The 25,056-nt window shown below is 37.5% G+C and overlaps 1 protein-coding gene across 7 annotated transcripts in view; it reads left to right on the top strand.

Moving 5' to 3' along the window:
- Nucleotides 1–25,056, top strand: part of mtd (TLD domain-containing protein mustard) — a 306,573-nt gene that overhangs the window by 10,186 nt on the left and 271,331 nt on the right. For 3 of the 7 annotated variants that reach the window (XM_069125547.1, XM_069125550.1, XM_069125544.1), the window contains exon 1: nucleotides 7,595–7,781. The exons of the other annotated variants lie outside the window; for them this stretch is intronic. The gene's annotated coding sequence lies outside the window, so the exon portion shown is untranslated. Of the gene's footprint in view, nucleotides 1–7,594; nucleotides 7,782–25,056 lie in introns of those variants that run through there. 7 annotated transcript variants of the gene reach the window in all.

Raw genomic sequence — 25,056 nt, 5'->3', positions numbered from 1 at the left:
TTCCTCATTTCGCCCCCAGAACGAGCAACGGGATCATTTAGCGTAATCTGCGGCCGCGGTTCGGCCCGAGGGGTCGTTAAGATGGAACGAACATTTTTTCCCTTGGATTTTTTGCTGTTTTTTTGTGGCCATGGTTGACGTGGATCAGGTGAGCTTTTGGGGAAGATTCTTGGTCTCGCGTTGCTTCAGCCTATTAGGGTTGCAGAGTATGGAAATCGAGTCTTCCCCCGTCTTTCTTTTTTCTTCTTTTTCCTGTGATTATCGATCAAAGCCTTATTTACATATCAAGTTACGAGAATCTTAATAAACTGTTCAAGGGATGAATCGTAGGTTTGTCGAAGCTTAAGCAAGCTTTGTAACAGAATTTATGCGAAATATTGAAGATGCTACCGCCGATTGTATCGCTAATGAGATTTCTTCAATTTCAGAATTACTTCGAGAGGTAACTTCACCGCATTAAGAGCAAACTTATGCTATCTGAAGCGAGTGCTAACTTTGTTTACATTGTGAAATTTATATTCCCAATGAAACGCTTTATATCTCATCTTTTACAAATTTTCATTTTTCGAGCCAAGGATAATCTTGTCTAGTCAAAGAAAGTAGATGCACGTTTTCTAGGGCGAATGGTAAATTTGTCAGACTTTTTTAGAAACTTTTTAACCGTGATCGAAAGTAGAGAGACACAGGTATTCGAGATATTCGTGGCCGTGCAATAAAACATTTCAGAGCTCCTCAAGTTCTTACACACCGCCAAGACGTTCTTTCCCGTGTACTGCTCGAACAGTTTCGATTAATTTAACGCGAGTACCACTTTCCTTCAAGTACGTACCTCTGATAAACGTTTCCATTTGAAATTAATCCGTCCATGGTGTCTGACACTTGCAATATAAAAATAAGACGCGAGAATTCCGTAATTAGAACTCTAGAAATCGTCTGGTGTAAAAACACTGGAGCTTCGGCACGCAGTTGAAAGTTGAAACGCTTATTTGCCCATGAATATGAAACTCGTTAAAAATTAATTCACCATCAGGATTAGAAAAGACAGTGGCTCTAATAGTTCGACGACAAAAACGATTGGCAATTTCGAGGATAACGCGTTTATTATCCGCGCGAAAATTATCGAAGCTGCGTGACGAAACTGACGTGTCTTTAACGAGGTTACCGTTTCGTCATCGGACGTTTCTTTTTTTTAATCTGCTAATAATAAGCTCCGCAAAGACTCATCAGCGGCACAAGCAACGAAAGAAGAGGAAGATCTTAATTATTTTTCCACGATACGCCAAGAACTTTGTTAATATCACGACGACGTCGTTTCATTTTAAATAATTTCACCCTCCTAGCTCATTGAAATGCATCGCGAACATCCGCGTTCGCTATGGATCTTGTTCGTATCACGGATCGATATCCTCGTTTAATATCGGCTTTTGAGCGATGCGTAAATCTGTAGAACGCTATCTTTATACCGAGAGTTCGTTATTGTGAAGTTATCTCACGCGTAGAAAAATAGGGGTGCAAGAGAGCTTGATGAGCTTCCAAGTGTCTCAATGGCAATATACTTGAAGATATTACGGATGTGTTGATTTCTAATATGTATATTCAATCACAACAAAATTATATCAATTTTGTTAGAAAGTTTTTGCAAATTTCTCACCCTTGCTATTGTATATTATCTGGCGCGTAGAAAAAAGGGGTGCGAAAGAGATTGATCAACTTGAAGATTCTTCAGTGGCGAATATTTAAGAGTTGCAAATGTTTCAAATATTTTGCTTGTAATATATTCAATGGTCATAAAATTACGTAAATTTTATTACGAAGATTTTACAAACTTTTCAGCGCGGTAGAATTCTTCGTAAAATCCGTAACTTTCGTTCGTGGTAAAATGTAGGCTCCTAGAAGCTTGATGATATTCTATACGTATTATACAATAGTATCGATTATGTATAGTTCGTTGATATCACGTTATATTTTCATTGTTCTTTACAGGAATATTTTTTTTCCTTTTGGCCTTCCACTGGTTTCTTTATTGTTAGAATTTCTTCTTTGATGTTTTTGTATCGTTCTTTTCTGTAACACTGTTCCAGGTTTCTGTTTCTAATTGTTAGAATTGATCTCTTTATTAATGTCTTCGTGTTGGTGTCGCTTTTTATTATAAAAATATCTTTTTTTAATTATTAGAAAATTTTTTTTTGGTGTAAAAAGAAATGTCTTTCAACCAAGTGCTTTTTATCAAACTTTACTTTTCATTTTCATAACATGAAATTTTTGTATTCATGTACGAGTACTATTAAATGATATAAAATTCAATACACTTGCAGCTAATTGGAGTTAATTAAATACGCACGTAAGTGTGCAAATACTTTTCATAGTCACCTCATTACGTATTCTGTATCGCTCTTGTATCACGTTTCTACAAATTTAAGTTTCTCGTTAGTATTCTTTGTATCAGAAAGTATAACTCTGACCTGTAAAATTGTTTTATTTTCCCGTTGTACTATGTTATACCTTTGGTTCAGTTTCCATGGAAAATACGTCTCTGGACGCGAGTGTGTCAATTAGTGGCGCAGCTTGATGTTTCAATGTAAGGTACTTCCAGTCTGTAGAGTCTACCACACGAAACATTCTAATCAATACTCCGCTTACTATAGAAATCTTAATTGCCTGGAAATTTTTCTGTCGAGTTTCTTCTCGTTACATAACAGGGGAAATGGACGAGCACGCAGGGCCAAGTTTGCAATGAGAGTATTTGTTGGTATGGTGATATATAGTTAGCTATTCTGAGTTTCAGGCCGTCAGGATTAGGAAGTTCTTTCTTGAAAAGTAGCTTTAAACGACGATTTCAAAAGATACGAGAGAGAAAGAGAGAGAGAGGGGGATCAGTGATATGTCGTCGTATATTAAAGAGGCTCTTTGTGTGGAAATAGGAAATTCTCTGAGACAGGAATCTTCCTGTCTCGCATGAAAAATAGAAAAAAGAAAAAGTAAAAGCAGATAGAATACAGAGACTCGGGGATCAGTATCAAATGATATTTTGGAATTAATAAATTCTCCGACGCACGACAGTTGCTTGTAGATAAACGTTATACATATTCTTCTTTGACCAAATAAAGGAATTAGAATTGGCAATAAAGGCAACGAAGAAAAGTAAAAAAGGAGGAAAAAGGTATAGAAAAGCGAGCGATAAATGTAGCAGCAGTTCGACATTAACGCTGGAAACGTAAAACTTGCCTTAGGCAAATCAGAATAAAAGGTATATAATAAAAAAGGAGCTTTTATATATATTTTTACAACAGTTCAAATTTCCAAAAATGTTGCAAATTTATCAAATTCCCTCGAATAAGAATTAGTCGTTTGGTTATTTTGCCATTTTGTTCATTTCGACAAATAAATTTGCCGTTATAAAATCTCATGGTAATTCTTCGCGCGTGTTTTCCTTTTCTGTAGAAAAGATTGTCTTACGAAGAAGCGACTTAAATCTGTCGAGAATCTACGTATCTCTAAAATTTCGATGGAAAATTGCCAAAAGTCGATCGTTCTCACCACTCTGTTAGTTCTAGCGTTAATAAATCGTCGATTTGAAGGGTTGCTCGAACTCCGCGGCGCGTGTAGCCTGAAAAATGGGATACGTTTGTACGATAGGCACGATAGGATACGTTAAATAGGTCAGTGACGACAAAAGGATCGCTTAAATGGAGCAATGGCGTGTTGCAAGCACGCGTCCTTGAAATTTCCTATACCATCTTGCATATACACGTGGGATCCTGATTTATGCTTGGTCCCATGTCGAGAGTCAAAACACACGCTACAGTTTCTCTTCCTTAATGAATCGTATGGAGGAAAAGGGGTGGCTCGGCACCGTAAGTAGAAGGGGCAGATCGTGAAGGCCGTCGATATTGTACGACCTTGCGTCATCGATCAACCCCCTGCTCTCATCTTTTGCCTTTTCGATTCTCCACAGAGAAGCATCTTCGTACACTACCTCCCCTCCTCCTCTTCTTGTACTCTTCTCATTCGACTCGTGTATCGCTCCCACCCTTTCGCGACCTTCTTCCCGTTGCCGAGTAATCGAATTTCTCGGAATATTTCTCTGCGACGTCGAAGCGCACGAAGTTGGTTCGATTAATTAATTCGAAGAATTTTCGCTTTCGCGGAAGAAAGGTTCCTTTTTTTTCTTTTTTTTCCGGGTGATAGAAACGTTTTGTGAGATTAGATTCATCGTCGGTATTTTTTTGGTTGTCGGTATTATAATTGGAAGAATTTTGGTTTTCTGCAGGAGTAAGACGACAAGTATGTTTCGTGAATGTTTAGGTTTGCCAGATTCGTTGATCTCACCGTCAGTGATCGAATTTTTGGAAACGTCACAAGGGTGGGGGTTGTTTGATTAATTAGGAGGATTTTGTTTTTCTGGAAAAATGAGACGATTAGAATGCTGTGTGGAATTGCTGAAAAGCGGAAGCGTGGAATTTGTTTGATTAATTAGAAATAAAGTAACGCGATAGGAACGTTTTGGTTGGTTTTAAAATTAAATTTGGTCAGTCTTTAGACTGGTCATGTAGAAGAGTTTTATTGGCCAGCTGCAATTGTAAATCTATTTTGCTGTTCTCCAAAGTCAATATTATCGTTATTATATGATACTTCTTGTAATCGTTTCTCTTTGTATCATTGCTACATCTGCGTCAATAAAGCTTAATCGATCGTCTCTTCAAATGACCATAACAAGAACCAGGACACACATAGATTTGTTCGATTCGAATTTTATAGGTTAAATTGCTTCGTAAAATTCATCGTTGATTCATATCGAAGTTTTTCTCTTCTTTTATTTCCTTTTCTTATCTTTCTATTACTCTTTTTGTTTCATTCTATTATTTTATTTTTATTATTAAAATGTTCTTTTTCTTCGAGGTTTCCAAATTTTCTTCTTTTAATTTCTAAATTAAAACAAATTATTATCAGCCATTTTAAATTTTCCCTTTGTACTTTCGAGCGCCTCCTTTTGCTCATCTCTTGCATTATTTCTTCCGATCATTCGTATTTTTATTAGTATTTTTATAGTATTTTCTAGTATATTTTCTTGTTTCCTTTTTCGACAAGCGAATTTTCTGATTTATTTTGAAGCGGATGCGGGCATACATTTCGATGTTGAAACATTTTTATTTGTAGGAACGTCAAATACAAAAACTAGAGGAAATTAGAGAACGTTTTAGTCGATGAATCCACAACTCGATCCATCGATTCCTCCTGGTCTTCGTCCCTTAACGATGTTGTCCAAATTTACAGTGGAGCTTGCACTGTGTTAGCGACGAGAGGAATCAGGTCAGAAGATCTCGACTTTCAGAAAAGTTGATTTAACGAGTTCTGAAAAATTTCCTGCAACTGTTTACTCTGTCTTTTTAATTTGCGTATCGCGAACGTAATTTCTGGCGCGTGTCGGCTTTCTCAATTACGCGCTATGATCTTCCAGAAGCTTTATCCGTGATTTCTATTACAGAGGAAAGAATGAACTGTTTTAAAAAATATTCTTTAAAAACAAATTATATACATACTTACTACCATAAGTTTATTTGTCGCGGAAGACTATAGTATAGTAATCACAAATTCTAAGGTTATTATTTTTTAAGAAAATGCCGTATGAAAAAGCAAATGGTCCATAAGTCGGTTTAACCCATAAATTCGGAAGTAAAGGAAAGCGATGATATTACTTAATTATTATTAATTATTATTGATATTATATAAAGCGATATTTACCTTTTTTTCTTTAATGATAAAAATGATTTTCTCTTTTCTTCACTTTTCAATTCATGGACTTAATCAGAATGGCCTGTGAGTGAATCGCGTATCGACATTTTGCGAATTTAAAATTAAATCGAAGAAACCAGAATACATCAGATTAAAATATCACGACATTCTCGTGCATAAAGCAACGTTCGAATTTTAGAAAAAGAAGTATTGATAAAGTATCACCGGCAGATCATCCAGAGAACTAGCCAACAATGAGATCGAAATCTATTTGCGATATCGCAGAATGTAATGAATTAATATTACCAGCAACGTTAGCAACATTCTACATATTTGACACGATTGTTCGCAAAAGTAAGTACACGTATCGCTTTTGGAGCGCATAATTCCCGCCGCATACTGGGTCACATGGTTTCGCAATAAAAACCATTCGTCAAGCTTAAAATAAAAATGGCAACGCACAAACTGCAACCTCGTTTTACCACTACCGAAATTTGCCTGCTGCGTGTACCACAGTTGCATTCCGTGAATAGAACAAAAGCGTACAACCGCTTCTACGATTTGTCATGCTACCTGTCGCTGTGAAAACCTACATTTCTGGGTACGATCGCTACTACGAGACGCTTATCAGTAGAATAGGCCGTCTGACTAGCGCGCAAATGTTAGAATCTTTCCTACGTTTCATTGCAAAACGGCAGATTTGCTTCTGGTAACATACATATGGTGTTCATTTTGTCACGTTCGTTGCAATTTCAATCCATTAAAGATTAACATTGCGTTCAACGAAACGTTTCATTATTTCTAACTTCTGTTTAGCCAATTCACAATTATCGCTCGTAGTCGCGATTTTACGTTTCTTTGATGGTTTTACGTTAATCGTAAAGAATAACCTCCATCATAGAATGTATATTTGGTTTGATGTAACATGTAATTCAACTAATTTTTCATGCCAATTTTTCGTGTCTCTAGCATCAGTTTATTCAGGTCGTTCGAATTCAAACGAGTGGATACAAACACGTATGGCCGGTATCTTGGTCGATGTGAGAACTTGAGCTGCTCTAGCAACTTTATACACTCGCTGTCGTTAACTTAACTCTATTCAGTGGCCCGAGATTCAGCGTGAATCCGAGCAAAACTCGACTAATCCGAACGAGGCAGTACGATGTATGTAATTTGTAAACACGCGTGGCACAGCAGATACAATACTAATTGTCAAGTGGCAATTCTACGAACAATTCGACCCTTCACTGGATCAGTGAACTAGAATTACGTATCTGATTCCCGTTTCTCAAGTCCGGCGTACAATTAGCAGGAATTTCCATCGTATGTCATAGCAGTGGTCGAACCGGGCGGAAACTTCACCGGGCGAAATCGTCGGTTGCCTCATGTCTGACCAAACACCGTCTCGTTCTCCTTGCCCATTAAACCACTCACGCCGCGCATTAAACCTTCCCTACAAACTAATCATCGGCCTTGCCCGCCGTCTCATAAAAAATATACGGCCGATAAACCCGGAAAAGCGGAACTTTCTTGCATTCTGGCGCCGAAATGAAACGTGTCAGGCGTGAAAGGACAATGGCGAGGAGGAGTCCATTCTATCCGTGGTACGTCCTATGACAGCGTCCATCCACGTCACGCTGCAAGATAGAAAGAGAAGGGAAGTCGGGGGCGCACGCTGCTCGCCCGGGGGTGGAGTCTGTAGGTGGGGTGGCAACGGTGTGCGCTGTGGGGTCGTGAGAGGGTAGCTGGTGCGGCGATGGCGAGAGGGAGGAAAAGGTTGACTGGGCGGCGGAGACAGGGAGGGTGCGCGATTCTGTTCAACTATGAACACACACCGGCGAGACGTCAGTTACCTCGCGACGATCTTTCCGCGAGGACTTTACCCGCCGGATCATCGTCTTGTTGTACATCGTATACACATAATTTGTTTCTCTGCGTTGTTTCCGTCGTTCCGTGTCGGTTACGTGGTCGCGTATCGCCGAAGGAAGACAGGCTGCTGCTTGTCTTTCGTCTTGTCCACAGTTTCTCGATTGATCGTGTGATTTTTGGTAAGAGCGCGTGATCTCGCGCTTTTTTTTTATTCCTATACGCTGTTTTCGTCTTAATTATACACTTTCTACTCAATTATACTCTGTCGAATAGAGGTAAACGCTTGTCCCTTGACTCTCTTTTCTGGATCGTGCGATTTTTACTAAAATAGCGCGATAATTCTGCGTTTTTTGTTCCTCTATGCATCTTATTTTCTACACTGTCCTCGCGCTAGTTACGTACGTTCGTCGAACAAAGACAGACGCTTGTTTGTTGGGTTTCCTCGCTTCTTTCGCGAATCGGTCGTGTGATTTTTGCTAAGAGTGCGTCATAATCCCACGTTTCTTGTCTTTTTGTTTTGTACTCCGTTTGGTGCCCAACAGAGATCAACGCTCGGCTTTTGAGTCTTCGTCCGTTTTTGCATCGGTCAGAATTTCATACACATCTCACATTGTTGCGCTGTTATCGTGTTAGCTACATAAGCCTGTTGAATAAAGCCAAACGCTTGCTTCGTCCTTTTCTTGATAGATGATAAGGCTGATTATCGACAAGGGATACGATATCGCGCTTTATGCATCTTCGTCTTTCGTCCTTTCGTATGACTTTCGCAGACTCGCGGTTTTTGTTGCTACTTTATTTTATATTATTTCTATTATTAATTATATTGTCGCGTATCGCGTCGAATAAGAAAACACACTCATTTTTCATCCTGTTTTACATGCCGTGAAGGACCGTGAAATTTTTTTATTATAATCGTGGATTTTCGAAAAGTAGAAGCGTTTAACGAAGAAAAGTGGTTTTGAAAATATAGTAGAATTCCGCTGATCGTTGGTTTTCTAGAAGAGCGACGCGTTTCAGAACGAAGTCGATCCCTATTTGCGAAACTGCATTGTTTAAGAATATCTACTAGCAGAAACGTTCTCGATATCGAATGAAAAGATCGATAAATGAACAGGTAGTTTCGAAGGTCGCGTATTTAAAAGACGCGCGGACGTTACAGCTTGCTGTCTCTATTTTTAATTCTTCACTTTCCTTTTTTTCCTCGTTCGAACGTCACCCGTCTATGGCACGTAGACATCCAGTTAGCAACGTCTGTTGGCAAATATATAAATGTTCGCGATGAACAAGTAAGATAGCTCATATTGGCCTATTTAAAAGATCTTGGAATATTTCAGAACAAATTTGAAAAGTCTGCAGCAGATTCGATTTTGTATTTCTAACGATATAACGCATAACTATGTGTTTACATAACACACAATTAATAACTTTATTAACAAACATCGCATTATATCACTAGAAATCTGTCAAATGACACGAAGTCACTTTACCAATTGCTCTGCGTCGAATTCTAAGATGAAATATCGACATTCCTAGTAAGAAAGCTGCAAATCGACGTGCACTGCGTCGTTAAAAATATTATTTACAAATACAGGGTAAATATACACACGAAAAGATTAAAAAAAGTTTGTGTATACCTACGCTCTTTTTGACCTCGTTTCAGTTATAGCAAAGTTTTACGTTGCAGTAATTCTATCGAAAGATGAAGGTAGTTGAACTAATGTCGTCTGTCTGTTTACAAACAGGGCGTCCAGAAAATCCGAACAATATCTAGAGAAATGGAGAGAGTAACACAGTCGATAACAAAACGTCTCCATTGTGTTCGGGTTTTCGGATGCAAAGAGGTCATTTTCAACATATCTCGTAAACATATCTGCTTGCAGACACAGTTTGTTGAAGAAGAAACTCGCTATAACTCGAAAACAAAGTCGAGTACGGAATATTATGTTTACACGAACTTTGTTTTCTTCTTTTCGTATCCGGATTCATCCACCGAAGCGGTTCCGCGATGCGACGGCACATAAGATACGTATCGATAAATTGTACGTAAGACCTTGTGTAAGATGTTTTTGAGACGCCGCGAGAATCGATTCTATACATCGAGAGAAAAATACATATGTCTGCACATTGAATATCGAACGAAGCTCGATTATTCCAATTACAATCAACTTGATCTTGCGCTGGAAACCCCTGTACGCTGGTGACCCATCTTACGCTGCTGCACGTTAGACCCGCGATCGAACCTTAAAGCGCCTTCACGTACTTGCTCATTTTCCTTTTCTTTCCACATTTTCGCCCTATTCCTGCATATGACTTGGCCTTTGTTACCTTGCACGCGACATCAGCCGAAAATAAACGATATGTGTTTCGTCTCACGAGGCGTTTATCAGATCTGAAGAAAAATCCAGCTCGTCCTTGGAAACACCGGCTGAAAACACACTCGCGAGTGCGTCCCATTTCGAATTTTTATCTCATTCTTATCTCTTCGCCGCCTTTTCGTCGTGTGTCGTGTTTCTTTCGTTCCGCGTTATGTAACAAAAATATCACGAACGCGTTGAGAACAAGAAACTTCATGGAAAATGTCGTCTAGCCAGGAGAAATACAGACTGTTCGCGCTCTTCACCTCCGCAGTTCTTCTCGTGAATGATAAGCTCACGACATAAATAGGATGTTATATATCATCTTCTGAATGCAACGCGATACCTCGGATAAATTTATCCTGTTCGCTGGACAGCGGACACAGGATTCTTTTAATCGATAGGCGTAACGTTTCTTCGTGACACGCAGGAGCAATCATCGAGATGTTGTTCCGGCGCGTCGATAATTCGACGTTTCTACGTTTTTGAAAATGTCGTGTGAAATTTCGTCCACGTTTTCTTTTCGCGTCTCTTCCTCCAAGGGAATATTGAAAATTTAGTAAAATGAAAGAACTGACGAAGCTGTACCATTGACGCTACATCGAGGAATTTACGAAATGTAACAGTTTGTTAGAATTACATGGAAAAGTGATGTACGATTCGTCCCATTATTCTCCAAAAATAATATGCGTGTTATGACCAATGTGCAATATTGAAATTCAAATATTGTCCAATTTAATGACTTTTTCAATAAAAATTAATTTTCCACAAGTTAGAGTATAGTTCTTTTTCATAAAGAATCGCGAGTTTCGTAATTGGGAAATGTACGGTTGATCTTCGTGTATCTCCTGGATGTCCAGGTAAAAAAATAACGCTGATAGTTATAACTATTAAATCATATACGTGTCCTTGGAAAGTGTTTAATTTACATTTGGAATATTCTTTTCAGGACGTTTTTTTTCCTTTAAACGTTCCTTTTTTGTTTCTAATATTTCGAGATTATTCACAAAGACTCATTTAAATGGGATACTTCGGTTAGCGACGTAAGCTCTACTACATACATACAAATCTTCGACTTCTTCCTCTTAACAATCTGTACTCATACATAATAAATTAAGCAAGAGCAAAACGAATTTTTGATGATTAGTGACGCGCAAAGAATACGATTTTAAATATTTAAACCGGCGTCGGCAACTGCATCGTAATACGTAGATATGAATGTTTAATAAGAAAGCAGCTTACTTATTCGATGACGATGAAATGTTACACAAGCCTCCTACCAGATTTAAGTGGCTTTCAACGTTCAAACTTTTCAATATCGCGTACAATTTACTTTCTGCGTTTGCAGGAAATATTCGAATTACCAAATTTCAAGTTCCAGTATTTTTTTTTTTATATTTTATTAAAACACCCAAACGTTCATGTTGATTCTCATTAAGATAGAAGCATAGTTATTGCGCATACCTATTTATCTGCATCGTGAAGCATTATGAATTCAAACAATAATTAAAATTTTCATCAGTCTGTTTGACGTAGAAAATTTCGAAAACACAATTTAAACGTAAATTCATGTGTATCTAAAGATCTAAGAATACAAAAGGAAATTTTATATGAAGATACACGGTGTAAGTTAACGTAAGCCATCAGCGAGCGCAGAGAAAAAGATTATTTTGCTTTATGCACTGCAAAGTATAGAACTCTCAAATGATTCTCTTAGTAAATTACGCTTTTAAGGGGTCAAATAGTCGTTTTTCGGAAACAACGGTGCTCGTTATTCGGCGTAAACAATGTTGAACAGACGCCGCTTGGCAAACGACAACCGACTGCCTTATCTCGTTAGCATGATAACGTTAATTAGCCTGGAAGCAAGTCGAGATCATCTGGACGACTATGAACTCTCCCTCTGGAGCTAAATTTCCGTCGGAATTTAAGTAACGAAATATCTACGTGCAACGGAAGCTGCGTTTCCTCGACGAGACGAAACGAAACCCTGGACCAACTAGTATATCCCAGGTTGTGTATCTGTCCCGCATGCCATCCTCAAGGCTTTGTTTCGGCTACAGTGTGTAGCCTTTGTAACGAGCACGATACGTTGCTCTCATGACGACACGGTGTCCGACCCGTTCTTATCTTTGGCCGAAGCGGACGATATCGTTTGGGTACTTTGATTTTATATTCATTTACTACGATCATATCTTTTGTTGAAGATTATTTGTGCCGAGTTTTACATTTGGTTGTGCAGGAAGGAGAAAGGAAGTATGAAAAACTATTTTTTACAAACAAAGAAGCGGACAAATATTTATCAAAAAGTCGAAGCGGAGATTTTTTTCTTCGAGATTGTCGAGAGCGAGTTTGTTCAAATTTTGAAGATTCTATCTCGAATGATTTTATGAAAGATCGTGCCGAGTTTTAAATTTGGTTCTGCAGGAAGGAGAAAGGAGGAAGTATGAAATAGGAGCGGACAAATATTTATCAAAAAGTCGAAGCAGAGATTTTTTTCCTCGAGATTATCGAGAGAGAGCTTGTTCAAATTTGAAAGATCTTATTTTCGGTCTATCTTTAAAGAGAATTTCGGATTGTTACATTTGGCTTCTCCAAAAAGGAAGATAGAACGGGAAGTGAATAAATTTTCATGGAAAGGTTGAAAATTCTGTTTTCTTTCATAATTAGAGGTAAATTATCGCACTTTTTTTTATCTCGAAGACACGGCGCAATCGTAAGAATTGAAAAATCGAAGAATTGAAACACTTTGATACTTCGGCAAGAAGTGAAAAGTTACATCCCTCTCTGCAGTTTCATTTTTCTTCCAATTCCGTGTATGTCTTTCGATATAACTTGTAGCTGATGGAAAACGGATTTATTTTCCACCTAAGAGGACTTTCATCGGGCAAGATTACCAATTTTATCGGGAATTATCGCCAGAATTACAGATGACGTTTTTTCGATTCGAGGCGTTCCGATAGAATTTCGTAATCCGCGACCATCGCGCACGGCTTTAATTATTTTTTCATTCTACACCGGACGCTGCACTGAAATTTTTCAACCTAACGCAACTTCCGCGTAAACGTTCCCTCTATCGTTATTACCATCCCCCCTCCCCTCCAACATTTCTGACCTAGTTTGCATTCGAATCAAGTAAACGAAACATTTTAATCCCAATTGGTGAGATTCTATGTTTACAGGTTTTTTTTTAATTGTTTCCTCTCCTTCCTCTTTTTTTTTTTTTTATTAAAAGCTATTTCGAAAGGGATTAAAGGCTGAACAGTTAGCCCATTGCTCGTCGTTATTTTCATTTCCATTTACAGAAAATAATAACGATAATTTCTAGGGATGTCGAATCTCTTGTTTCCCCGCTACGAATCTCTCTTGTTTGCCTCATAAAATCAACAACACGCGTTTCAACCGATATTACCCTTATAAATCTTTTTCACTTCCAACTACCTGGCTAAATACGAATGTTATAAATTTCCCATTTTCACCATCAGTTCGCACTGTTTCGTTGATCTTTTTTTTTTATTCAGCAACAAATTCCTTTACCGTTGTGATGAATAAGTTATAAATTTATATTGCCACGAAATTAATTTTCTTCCGCCGATATGATTTCCTGTTAACAACTTTACCATACGATATTCGTCGTTAAACCGTGGATATTTATGAAAGATAGCGTGAACTGTAACTTGTGAATACTTAGGATAACTTCTCAGCGTGATTTGTTCTTTATAGTGATTTTTATTTTATTTTGTGTCATTTCATTTTTATTATTTTATTTTATTTTATTCTATTGTTCTTCTAACTTTTCTTCCGTTATGTATTTTGGACAAACTCAGGCCCGTTTATTATTTCAATAAATAAATAATAAATCTCTCGCCGTTCGTAATTTTTTGCGCTAAAGACTCAACGAATAGCATTCCGCAAGCTCTCTGCTCGCTTGATACGGCTCCATGTGACTTCTTCTTATTTTCTTGGCTAAAATTACCGCCTCGTGGACACCGTTTTGAGTCGACAGATGCGATAAAAGAGAATATACGCCTGGCGTTTTCAACGCGCTATACCTCGACTCGACTATAGGAAGTGCATCGACCATTGGCAAAACATGTTGGCGCAAAAAGTGTACTGCAGCGCAAGGAGATTATCTTGAAGACGAAATAAATTTCGACGAATAAATTCATAGCTTACATTCCGTTGGGCCAGTCTCGGTACTTTTTAGCCAAGGTATTTCTGAATTCTTAGTACAGCGGAACCTCGACAATTCGAAATGTACGTTGAATAAAACGAGTTCTAAGAGGAACTTTGAGATATGAAGACTTTCCAGAGACGTGAATGCGATCATGCTTTTGTATAAAGCCTCTGTACGTCGAATTTTCGTTTGTTAAACCGCCTTTATTCAGAAATTTCGATGAGTCGAAATCTCCATAACTCGAATATTTTAGCTGTTCCTCCGAGGTTCGGTCGTATAATATTGGGGTGGCAACTAAGTGATTGCGGATTTTGTCAATACCACCTAATGACAAAATCCGCAATCACTTAGTTGCCAACCCAATATGTTTGATCTAATATCAACGGGCCAATACGGTTCGTTGCACGGTAGAAAGTTGCAATCGGTGATTCGACAGTAACGCGTTAACAATTATGATCGACATAGAGCAAAATCAAGTTTGCAATACGATTCAACGAATCAGCGTTAAGCACCGTACAAATTTGCAAGAGAAAGTCAAGATTCTTTGTTTTTCTTTATTAGCACCTTGCGAGATTTACACAGTTTACACATCTGCAAGTAACGTTGCTAATTGTACATCGTATACCTCCATAACACGAAGATTTTACCTCTTACTTCGACGTTGCACCGTATATGCGTTATATTTTTGATATTCTGTATTATGCTACCATTGGCCACGGCACTGTCGATGGTTGGAAACAGTTAGCTGGTTAGTGTGCATCACGGCGGAGAAAGAACCTTTTCGCGTGGTCGAAATCGGTTTACTGGATTGTTGGATCCCCGTGTTCGCGAAGTTCTGATCTCGGATCGAGGGAGCGATTGAATTTCCACCGATGGATTTCTCTGCAAGCATCCTTTGGAATCCTCCTTTTCCCTCCACCAACAGGAAACAAAGAATCTCTTCAATTGTGCTAGCAGACTGTTTCTCCATGTTGCAATGTTCTTGAAGGAAAAATCTCGTTAAGATGTCTTTCTTCTTATGCACAGGTAAATCGAATTCATCAAAGTAGCGCAAACTTTATAAAGTAGCTATAATGCATCTACTCTTGGTTTGTTTCTACCTTCCTTCGTTATTACAGACTACGTTTCTATTTCCTTCCATTATGGATTTCACTTATAAATATCTAATTATCTGTTTCGAATTGTTAACTTCCATTCATCTCTTCCATTCTATTTTCTCATCCTCTGCTCGATCGTTGCATACGTACAGCGTGACACAGAAGCGAGTGTACACATTGCAGAAACGAGGTTCCGTTAACGTTGACTTAACACTTTGACTGCCACGCCAAAATTCGCTCAGGACGCCACGGGAGTGTTTTTATTATTCAAAGCATATAATGGCAAAATAATAATAAATTGATGATGTAAGACAACATTCTCCCCCAATGGACCATTTATCTTATTGGTGGTCACGGGTGACCACAGTGGCGCTTCGGTAACAGTTGATAGCGACGTATTATAACAAGGTTTCGTTTATTTCAACAAACCATTCGCATTCGTTATTTCGTCGCAAGCAAAACGTGCAGAATATATTGTTGAAACGTGTAGAAGATATTAGCAAACAGTATTTGCTCATTCTATATATAATAGTACGGTATGTGCACACTTCTAACTTTAATTATATGATTATAAAGCAGCATTCACAATTATTTTTTACGGTGTGTTTATAATAATATTCGTAGATTACCCCTCAAAGATAAGGATGCAAACACAGTGCACCGTTAGATGCAAGATTTGTTCTCATTTTCTTTTTTATTGATGTTCTAATAAAAATGTTTCATTATTCAATAGAATACTTCTTATTTCAAAGTATCTTCTATTTATCGGTTATATTCAAAATGCCCTAAATGTCAATTTTCATACAATTTTTACAATTGTAAGAAATTCAAGCGCTCCGGCCACCAATGACCACCGTGGCGTTACAGGAGAAACCGTGACCGGTCATATATGACCAACGTGGCAGTCAAAGTGTTAACTTACAGACTTACGTGTTCTTTTTTTACTATTAATCCTAGGAAACCGAATGCCGGGTCACCTTGACCCGATTCATAGACCGTTCACCGTATCGACTGAATCGTATCTGATTGAGAACGAAACGACGAACACAAAACAATGTTATCGCGAAACTATCCTTTGAAACTATTCTCGTACATACATGTACACTCGTGTGTGTCTTTTCTCTATGGGTCAAAGTTACCCGTTATTCGGACTTCGCGTCACTACTCGAGCAATCGGTACATTCCGATAGTCTGCGAAATTTTATTCGAATAGAACAGATAACGAATGAAAATAATAGAACGAAATTTGATTCGCCGCAAACGAATAAATATCCGACTGAGCGACTATTTGTTCGAATAAGAATTTATTCGAATATGAAATTATTCGCGTGAGAATTTATCTGAATAAAAACTGAATCGAATAGTTTTCCCGGATAAGAATTTATTCGGATAAAATGATATATTATATATAAATATTTACGCGTTACACGGAAGATGATATTGTATGATGTTGTATTGATGTTATATATATTGGTATGACATTGAACGTGAGATATGTTTCCAAACTACGTTGTCCAGTTGTTGTAACATCAGCTGTTATAGCTTTTTGGAATGCCAGATTGAAAAGTTTATCGTTCCTTGGTAAATTATTCACTCGGTAAATTAAAAATTGTTATCTGTATACACCTGTATAAACTCAAGCAGAAGCAAACAATTATTCGTATTGTTATTCGAATAATTCCGTAGTTATTAGTCGAATAACCGTAGAAAAAAATAATTCGTTACTGGTAACAAATAATTATTTCATTAAAATATTCCATTGCTATGAATTCATTGTGATAATTAACCCAGATAAATATTTATTAGAAACAATATTCGCATAACTACTAACTCTGGTATTAGGAGACTAATTTGTATTCCTATATATTTTACATTTTTGTGATTTTTCGATTCACGCAATATACGTGTAAGCGTTTCGGTATAAATTTTGTGTCTTCGAGATATACATATGTATTCACTTTTGATTCTCACTGTGTACAGGATTTTCGTAAAGGAGGGTCCATAACTTAGAGGTTATAATATTCACCGAAGGGAGTAAAAGATGTCAAATCAACGTGCGTCCTAACATCATTCCTTTCGGTGTAAAATCAACCTTTATTTTTCCTCTAGCGTTCTACGTGTGTATATCGTAACCTAATCTGGTCCGTTCACATCACGTTGAACGTCGATCAAGCGACACGGCGTTGTTGTGAATTCGAGCATGCGTAGTAACTAAATAGTAAACAAAGTAACTCGAGACAATATTAGTTCACGGTTGTATACTCGACGTTCGATGTGACGCGAATACTTCGAAGAGATCAGCATGCGATATCTAACGTTAGTGAAAAATAGAAGTCGATTTTACGTCTAAAGAATTGATTTCTAGACCTACGTTTGTAAGACGTTTCTTGTGCTGTAGCTCCTCTAAATTATGGACCCTTGTTTACGACCAACCTGTATTCGGCATACGTTGCATATTCCACATTATAGCAGAAAATTAACCAGAATTATAATCTGCTAGGTCGATCGTTAACGCGATTCATTTGATAATTAATTGTTTGGTACATTAGCACGAAATCGGTAGAGAGTCAAGTTGTTTCGAGACTTAACTTAACCTAACCTCACAAACTGCGATGTAAATTACAAGATCCTATAAGAACAAAGTATCCTCATCGTCCGTCCCGTTATTTGGAAGAAAAAAAAGAAAAAAGAAAAAAAGAAACTATTTTCACATGCAAACTTAACCAACCGATTGGAGGTAGAAATTTAATACCGACTGATAGATAACGTTGGAAAAATTCGAGTGGTTGGATCCTTTCTATCTTTTTGCCCGCTCGGGGGATAATTTTTTTCTGTTTGAAACCGTGACAATGCGTGACGTTTCTGGGAGGAAAAAAGCGACTTTCAATAAGAGGAAAAGCCAGAATCGGGGCGAATTTTCGTCCGGATAACGAACAACGAAACGATCTTTTTGTTCGTTGTTACGGGAACGGTGGAACGGAGGGGGCCAGGTGAATCGAAAATTCGGCCGAAATAATACGAGCCGACGTTGTACGCGCGCTTCGTTGCTCGTTCGTTGCGTTGAATTATCTCGTGCGACCCAGCGGACGCGTTTACACGCGTTTCTTTTAATCATTGTAATTTGTAGCGTGGTTTGACTTTCTTACAATTTCTGCGAAATTTTCACGAGATGCGATTATTCACTATTTTGTTATTTCTACGCGATTGAATTTTTAGGGAGCCCAACCACGTCGAAATAGAAATATTCATCCTGAGAGTTGAAAAATTCAACACGTAATCTTCACAGCAGGTGGCTGCAAAAAATGGTTTTTTGGTTAATTACGAGAAAACCGATCGATAATCGAAGAGTGCTCGTAGAAGATAGCGTAAATGGGAAAATTGAAAATTCTGACCCTTTATTGGGAAATGTTCTGCATACCAATGAGGATACCATAGAATACTATACTAGGTAAAGTGACCTAGATCAATAAAAGAAAAAAAATGTAAAAAAGAAAAAAGCGAGTTTGTCACTTAGTTTGAGCCGCGTCCATTTACGCTACAATAGTCTGAGAGCATCTTCGCAAAGTAGTAGAGGTTGAACCGCTGGGTCGAGTTGCGAGATATTAAGACTTTTATGAGAAGGGTTGTTTCAACAGAAATTGCAAAATTGAAATCTTCGCCATGTTTTTATTTAAACCTACCAACATGAAAATAATGCATCTGGGAAACCGTTTCGTTCTTTATCTTATTTGCGCTGCGCTGAAATCTGAAAATTACATTGAAAGAGTCTCTCGTGCGCAGAAATTTTTCGCTCACAACATTTTCGAAACGATCGTCCATAATAAACGATCGTTGTACAAATGGAACTCCTGCCATGTAATTGCGAATCGTGGGATGGTAACTGGACACCTAAATTTTATTTCGCAGATAATGGAAATTCTCATTTCTCGATCTTTCGTGACACAGCTCTTTCTTACAACTTTTGGACTCCTCAGTTCTGTTCACGCGTCAAACGCAAAACTTCAAATATCGCGAAACCAGAGACACATGAACAAACAACGTTTTCATAATTACCGGCGTAAGCAACGAACCACCGTTTGTTAGTATGCGCGCGCGCGTAGAAAGCACAGACACCGAAGAGCGAAAAAATTTCTTCCAAGAGGAAGAATCTCAGACGTGCGCGAGGAATATGATTTTCGAGCCTCGGCGTGTTTTACCTTTTAGGGATATTGTCGCGCTACGAATAGCTTAACGTGGCACGCGTTTGTCCCGGAAATACGCTGCGTCGTTTGAATAATCGTTCCGGTCGGAGAGGAGGTAAATGACGATAAAATTACTGCTACAACGTGGACCGTGTGATTTGTTGCGAACAACGAATATATACGGTGAATCTTGATGAATTATCGAAACAAGGGAATTCGATGTGAAACGTTGTTTTAAATACACGCGTGTGTTGTTACGGGGAAATTGTAGTGACCACCGATGATTTTCTGTCTTCCGCGAATTCGCATTTTTCTAAATATAATTTTTGTTAGTTGATTGTAATTAGATATACAGGTACCACCAGTTACCAACCACCCTGTATATTGTAACAATTAATGTAATAATAACAGTGAATATTATGAACATTCTGTGTATTTTTGTGTCTTGAAACTTCTGATAAACGCAGAGAGATCCTCAGTCTAGTGATAATAGAAAGTTGGGGAGCTGATTAATTTAATTAATCTGTTGAGAGAGGCTGGTATATGTTTCAAGCATGCTACTGTTGAAAGTTTCAGCTTGCAAGTTGTTCGCGCCATTTATTTGCGTCATTTTTTTCGCCAAACTTCTCTGATAATTTCTTTGATAAACGAACTTACGCGAGTGAATTATTTGTCGCTACCAATTTACACAGAAACTTATTAATCTATGTACAGTGGCTGCAAAAAATAATTACACGTTTCCTTTGTTTTCCAATGAAGCGTTTTTTTTTTAAATTAGATTCGATATTTTATCTTCACAGCATCACGTCATATACTCAGACTTAATTAATTATGTAAAACGTAAATCGAATAAATCGATAAATACAACGATACGCAATTTTGTACCGTTCCTGACCACTGTGTAAGGCGTCACTTCAAGGAATTTGTATTTTTCCGAGTAGAAATTCCAACGGAACAGTCGCAGAAAATAATTGGACTTTTTTTTTATCTTCCCTATCGGTTTTTCCAATGAATCATAGCTTTTTAACGCTGATAAATCGACGACTTGAAGCAATTACCAACGTCGAAACGTCTGCTGATTAAGCTTGAGATCAACTGGACGTTGTGCGCGCGATTTCTCCGCCAGATAACGCCGATTTCAAGCGACGATAAGTTTGTGCAATTACACGGCCGACGATAATTATATTTTCTGTGACACCGGGAATGTGGCTTTTTTCTTTTCTCTTGTATTTCGATTATCAAGGCATACACAGTACACGTCTTTATTGCGATTATCGAACGATCCGAGGCTTTGCATCGCGCTATCATTCGCCAAGCTTCTTATCGTTCGATCGTTGTAACGGTATTTAACTGGATGTTTCATGTTTCGAAACGTATCGTGCACCTAAATCGTTGTATTTTACATTCTATTACTTTTTGATAGCAAATCATCGAATAGCAAATATCATCTTCCTGTGAGGTTCTCTGTTATTATTTTAGGTTATCGTGATTTTACTTTATTTTAAAGCTGTACAAAACTCTGTACAGAGTTCAAAGATTGTTCCTCTTCGTGTATTATTCTGCTCAGAAAACTTCGCTCCATCTATTATTATATTATTATTAATACAATCTATTATTAGTATAATTTATTTTTAATTAATTTTATTTAATTAGTTGTTACTTTAATTCCGATTTTTTATCGTTAAATTACCAGTTTGCTTCTTTCAAAGTAGAAACAATTACAAGAATGTGAATTGGTGCCATTTTTCTCTTTACGAAATGTTAAATGTTGATAATGTTGAATCAATTAAATTGTATATAATTGGCAGGAAAGCGTATCTCGATTAACAAGGGAAATTCGGCAGCTCGAAAATTCAACAAAATTTGGAACTTTGCACAAATGTAGTTCGTGTAATGCCAATAACCACTTTTTTCTCGCGCTAGAGAATTTTCGATTTTTCGTATCATCGTAAGTATCGATACAGGATAAATGGCAAATTAAACGTTGCAATGTTTTTTATGGTCTGTGTCGTGGATATGAGAAATTAAAAAAAAGAAAAAAGAAAAAAGAAATTGTTTATCAAGATTTACCCTTACCACCTATAATTTTGTGAAGTTTCATTTTTTACTGTCACACGAATAAATGGTCCTCGAAGAGCTCTTTACGAATATATAAACGATTAGAAAAAACAAAATTTAACAATTTTTGAACCTCGAACATAAATCGAAGACTGCAACGTACAACGCTGACTGTGAGCCTCTGTCGAGTTGCGGTAGCTCGTGCAAATTGTTTATATTAATTCAATTATACTAATTACATATATTAAATTATATATATAATTTCGTATTTGTACAAGCATAGAGGATTCGTATTCGACAATGTTTAATTTTTAATATCGTTCTATTGAATTTTTATTTGGGATTTATTAAAGAAAGCTTTGTCTTCCATTGCGGATTTTATCTATTTATTTTCTCCCTTTCATGTTCTCTCTCTTTGTTCGCGCGATACAATAAATCCAGCATACATACGTACGTTTTTAATTAATTTTTTATACGCGATTCATCCTCATTATTTGTCGTTGGATATTACATTTGTTCAAAGTTTCCAATTTTTTTCGATCGCCGTGTTGCCGAACTTTCGTCATAACGCAGATCTCGCTTCGATTAGAAACAACAGAACAACTATAAATAACAATTACGAATAACGCACAGTAACGAGTAACAAATTGGCCACGTTGGAATCAGTTGAACTGCGAAATATCAAGATGCTGATCTTTCACGTCGCATCGTATAATTTACAAATGAATATAAAGCTGATTTTGTATGTGGAGCAGGCGGGAAGCACGCGGAATATGAAACGTCACGTATCTTAGGAACGCGCGCGGAAACTAATAATAAAAGTCGGAAACGTGATTTAACGTGTGATGCGAACCGTTCGCCGGCTACCAGGCGCAATATTGTTATCTGTGTCGCTCGTTTCTTGTGGGAAAATTGGTCACGTGCTGGCTTTTATTTTGCACGTAGCTGTGAGTATAATTCGGCCGTTGAAATTCACCTACAGTGTTTTTTTTTTATTTGAACGCTAGTCAGTTTCTAATAACGTTATAAAAATGTAAATTGCTGTAATAAAGGAAATCACTGTATTATGAGATAATGTGTTTTAACTTGTTCGGTATTTCAATCGAATTGAAATGACATCATCGAAGTGGTTCGCGTTTCTTCTTTCCGGTGGCCAGATGCGCTTTAACTAACGCTATTATGGAAAATCTATATTCCTTTCTTGGCTAGAACGAAGATATTGCATTCGAATGTCATTACGGAAGATTGTCATTCCCCGTCTGTTTTTCACGAGCTCGTTTCCCGTGCACGGTGTTTCGAGCATCGAAGATCTGTCGATGGTTACACTAAACGATGATTAAACAGCAATCTCCTGCGGAATGTTGCTAAAGTGTTGTGTCATCAATAACGAGTCAATTTTATTGACGATAATGGGTAATCTATCGGGTTTTCATCATAATGTATTTTCATTCTCAAGTTGCTTGTTAAATGCTGCATGTTCTTTCACAAATTTTTAGCTCGACGTTTATTTCGTTGAATTTTAAACAAACTGTGTTATTTTCTTTCAAAGACAAAATTCATTTTATACGATGGAAATTATTTCAATAAGATCGGTTGGTGTTGGTAAACGTAGCTATATTTATTTCTCTTCTTTCCATCGTCCTTTCCAAGTAACTTTTCCATCGCGTTTCAGTATTTTCTCCACAGTTTGTTACACGATTCTTATAGACACTATGACACTAATACTTCCAAAATATCACTGCCATTTATTTTATTAGCCCTCCAACCGTAGGAAAACTTCCTCTTAAACCAACGTATTCTCAAATATCCTAGTCCTCAAACTTCACCCTCTTCAACTTACCCCCTGTATCCTCTTCATCTCCTCGATCATCAGTCATCACCCCTTGTAGCACGGTCTTTCTCATGTAGCGCTTCCTTTGGTGAATAACAAAATGTCTTACAGTCTACAAACTTCCGCCTTTCCATCTTCTCCCTTACATCGTTTTAATTATTTGTTCCTTTGAAATGGTGTTTTCGCTACGATAAAATTAAGAAACAATGACTTCCCGGTTAATTGGTACTTGTTTGATACATTTCGATAGATACTAATTACTACTTTTAACTCTTTACGTAATAATCATTACGTTAATTGAAATAATTACGTCAATATAATTATATTTATTTCAACAAATGCTAATTACTATTTACAACATTTTATATAATAATTACGTAACATACGAATATGCAAATATACTACGTATTCAAAAATATCAAAATTATACTAATGACAGTAAAGAATAGAACATGGTATTTTTATTTCTGCAATCTATCACGTTATCAATAACAATAACAATTTAATGCTTTTTGCCGGCTAGTCGCCTATTAATCACTGCATCCCCATCAAATTCAAATCTTTCAATTAAATTTACTCAATTTCGGATCATCGGCGGTTGCTAGGTATCTGCATAACACGGGTCAACTGTTCGTTAGCGTGCGCGCGTAGAAAATACACACAGCGAAGAAGGTTCTTGCCAGGGAAAGAATGTCAGATATGCGCGAAGAATATGGCTGTCGGCGTGTCTCTGCGCGTTTTATTTCTGAGGGATATCGTCGCGCTGCAAATACCTTAACACGCGTCGGCTGGCAATCCACGAGCGGATGGAGCGTTTATCGTGTTTCAATCCAACGGAGGGTTAAGTGCGTCAAGAGGAAAAAAAGCTCTTGCACTCTCTTTGCTCCGCCGACTGTTGGGTCTCTGCCAGCGACAGATAATAACCTTCAGCCACCGTTGCCGACGACCAAGCACTTTGCATTAACGTCGAATTAAAACGCGCCGCGGACGTTTCACTCGTCCGTTCTTTTCCGCGCTCGTTTACACGCTCCTTCTGTCTCTTCTTTTATCTTTCTGCTCATTTAGCGTCTCCGTACTTTATCGTTTATTCGTGGCTGTTGAAGAGCGCGAGCTGTTTAGGTGAGTTGGGCGTAGAAATGGTTGGCAGATCGAGTACGTGGGTTTTGAAATATCGTAGTTTCTGTAGTTGGAATTCACCTGCATGTTCTGCGCTGCAGGTTACGGAGACAGATGCTGCTCGAACATGGTTTCTGTAGTAAAATATTTATATCGTTGTACTTTTGGATTTTGCAGCTGTAAATTTTTATGGTGTTTGCCGCCTTGTTCTAGCTGGGTAGATGAAAGGGTTGATAAATCGTTCCAATTAATAAGTAAGATGTCTTGATAACGATACTCGGTTGAATTTTTCTCAGATTGTCAGAGATAATCTTTAGGTGAAAATTTATGTCGTTAATTCAGTAGATCGGTTTCATCAATTTTAATGGCGCTTGCGATTTTGTTCAGTCTTCCTGATAAAAGTGTGCTTTGGTTGAAGATTCTATCCTCGGTTAGTCTAACGAGTTAATTCGATTTATTCAATTAGCCTAAAGTTTCAGAAATTTCTTCTACGATGTAACATAGGCGTATTCAATCTATATGTATGCATTTATCATTTATTATTTATTATTTTATATGTATCATTTATATGTATTAGTAACGATTATATGCAAAACGTGGACAAGGAAAATGTTATCGAAAGGTGGAAAAGTAACGGAAA

This window comes from Bombus flavifrons, chromosome 13, assembly GCF_040668555.2.
Source record: "Bombus flavifrons isolate JBK064 chromosome 13, iyBomFlav1_principal, whole genome shotgun sequence".
Classification (NCBI taxonomy): Eukaryota; Metazoa; Arthropoda; class Insecta; order Hymenoptera; family Apidae; genus Bombus; species Bombus flavifrons.
The sequence above is the reverse complement of the archived record's forward strand: the minus strand, read 5'-3'. Positions and strand labels throughout refer to the sequence as shown.